Source organism: Musa acuminata, unplaced genomic scaffold (assembly GCF_036884655.1).
Source record: "Musa acuminata AAA Group cultivar baxijiao unplaced genomic scaffold, Cavendish_Baxijiao_AAA HiC_scaffold_1136, whole genome shotgun sequence".
NCBI classification, from domain to species: Eukaryota; Viridiplantae; Streptophyta; class Magnoliopsida; order Zingiberales; family Musaceae; genus Musa; species Musa acuminata.
Genome location: NW_027021348.1, coordinates 6375001 through 6377500, shown reverse-complemented (window position 1 = coordinate 6377500; position 2500 = coordinate 6375001). Strand labels below are relative to the sequence as shown.

The 2500-nt window shown below is 51.2% G+C and overlaps 1 pseudogene; it reads left to right on the top strand.

The window, feature by feature from the left end:
* LOC135670604 (28S ribosomal RNA) overlaps window positions 1–2500 on the top strand; it is a 7976-nt pseudogene that overhangs the window by 4739 nt on the left and 737 nt on the right.

The following is a 2500-nucleotide window of genomic DNA, read 5'->3' as shown; positions in this document are numbered from 1 at the left end:
CTTAGCACGGGGCAAGAGGACGCAGAGGCGGGTACTCTTGAAGAATATGCCACAGTGTTGCCATTTGAGTTGCTATGAAGGAAGCAGTGCGCAGCGGAGATTGTGCTGGTAGGGGCAGAGGCCCAGGATCCAGGCAATGGTGCACAAATTACAGCGAAGTCGGTGGACTTCGGGAGCTACTAGGCGACGGACTGTCCTAGAGCGGTGCTTCATCTAGGTGTGACCCAAGAGTGGGTGGATGAAGGTCGATTGCCAAAGGAGCGAACAAAATCGAAGGTGGAGGAGACCCTGCGATGTATTGGTAGAGGCCACACATGGAGGGTTCACAATTCGAGTTTATTTCACAAGGATCAGAATGCAATGGAGATGTCACCAGGAGGCGACATGGTGCAGCGGATCGTGGTGGAACAGTTCGTGGCAATGCGACACACACGACATAGTCCCGTGAGGGATGAGATCATATGGAGGTATGATCGGGAGCTACTGGGAGCTCCGCTTTGGTGAACAACACGACGGCAAGAAGGGCTATGGATTCAAGGAGTGAAGGCCATGGTACCGCAGAGGCGGGTCTTCCGGGCGTGCACCGAATTTTGCATCGGATGAAAACCTTGGTCATCAGCATATGGGGGCTGGGTTCCACCAAGGGAAAAGTTCGAATGTAAGTACCAGTGAGTCCCATGAGAGGGACTTGATCATGCAGAGGTATGATCGAAGCAGCTGGAGAGTTGGACTGCTCCAGAGCTCATATTCGCTTAAGGGAGCCCGACAAGTCAGAGGACAAGGTCGAGTAAGCGAACGTTGCTACCAAGGAAGCTAAGGTGAACAGAATCGGTGCAAACCCGACAATGTGATGGCAGAGGCCATGCATGGGAGTTGCAGTCTGTCTTTCCATCGACCAAACAGACTGCTTGGAGAACACAGAGGTGTTGAAGCAGGAGGTCGAAAGGGGCGAGGAAGCGACGACGAGTCCAGAGGGACTTAGCTACCCAAAATCAAGCATCAGTTAGAATGGAGGTGGACTCAGAGGAGTGCCACGGAGACATCTCTACTGATTGTGAAGGAAAGGGATACAGAGGCGAGGCGACGGATAGTAGGGCCATGGGCATGGCAGCGCCATGGTACCGCAGAGGCGGGACTTCCGTGCAAGTCATTGATCCCTTGCTCTCACGGAGGGAGAGCGCTTGGTCGTGAAAGGGGCCGAGAAGGTGGAGCATGCAGAGGCAATCTCCAAGTACCGAGACAAGGCTGAAGGGCAGAGGCCAAGAAACTTCGTAAGACCGGTGTCAACAAGTTTCTCATCAAGATAGCCGTAAGTGAAGGACTTCGGGTCATGCAAGAGTGCACGACCAAGGAACGAAGCAGGCAGTACGTGGTGCTGTACCTTTGCTACTCAGTGGAGTAGGCGGCAGGGTTGATGGAGAAGACGGTACAATCCCAGAGGCGACCTCATCTATCAGAGAATTACTCCAAGTTGGGGTGAAAACTTCCTGCATTCCAGAAGTTCAATGGCATTGAGAAGGTGAATCACAGTAGCTAACTCAACGCAAGGAGTGCAAACACTTCAAGTGCTTCAGAAGTGTGAGCAAAGAGCAGGCGAAGGCCAGTAACCAGCTCGATGCATGAAGTACAACCTCGAGGAGGCGGGCGAAGTCAAGTAACCTTTGCCTTCTCAACTCTTAAGAGAATGGGCGAAACCGAGTACCCCAGTTCTCTTATCTATCCAGCAGAGGAGCTCTGCACAAGTTCAAAGACCCTTCGAAGATAATGGAAGACAATAGTTGCCAAAATCCTCACCAACGGTGATCAGTGCTACTGAGAGTAGATTGTCCGCTTCATTTCCCAACGAAATGCCAATCGAAAGCGGAAGTGATGCGAACCTACTTGGATGTGACAACTAACTGAAAGAAGAGTCAATGAGCAGATTTTGTGGAGGAAGGACCCAAAACTTCAGAAGTTTGCGAGGCGATGCTCGTTAAAGCTCCAACAAGCATCCACCCAGTTCAAGCAGCATGTGGAAATTTTGAGAAACTGGCGCAGTAAGAATGGTCTTTTCCTTCATTTGGTGGATCCGCAGGAATCAACGAGGATCAATACAACTCAGCCAACCCCACACCAGAGTCAGAGTCATTGGCGAGTTGAAGCAGCATGGCGGATCAAAGGTTCGACTACTCAGAAACAGCAGCGGAGAGCAGCTGGGAGCCAGGAGGCGCATTGCAGCTGGAGCGGAAGATTGAAGACTCAGCAAAGGCGTAGAGTTGCAGTGTTCACAAAGGCTTCGACGAGGACGTCGAAGGGATAAGTGGGGGAGAATGTAACGGACAAACTTCTAAACAAGATGTTGGATGTAATGCTTATGTCTGTCCGTTGTCTTTTGGCATGTTCATGCCTTGTACAGAATGTAAAGGGGCGGCCGAAGGCTTAATAGTCCCATTTTAGTTGGGTTGGTGGCCTCTTTAGGCTTGTAAATAAAGGTTGTGTCATGTGGACACGTTCGAGAGCT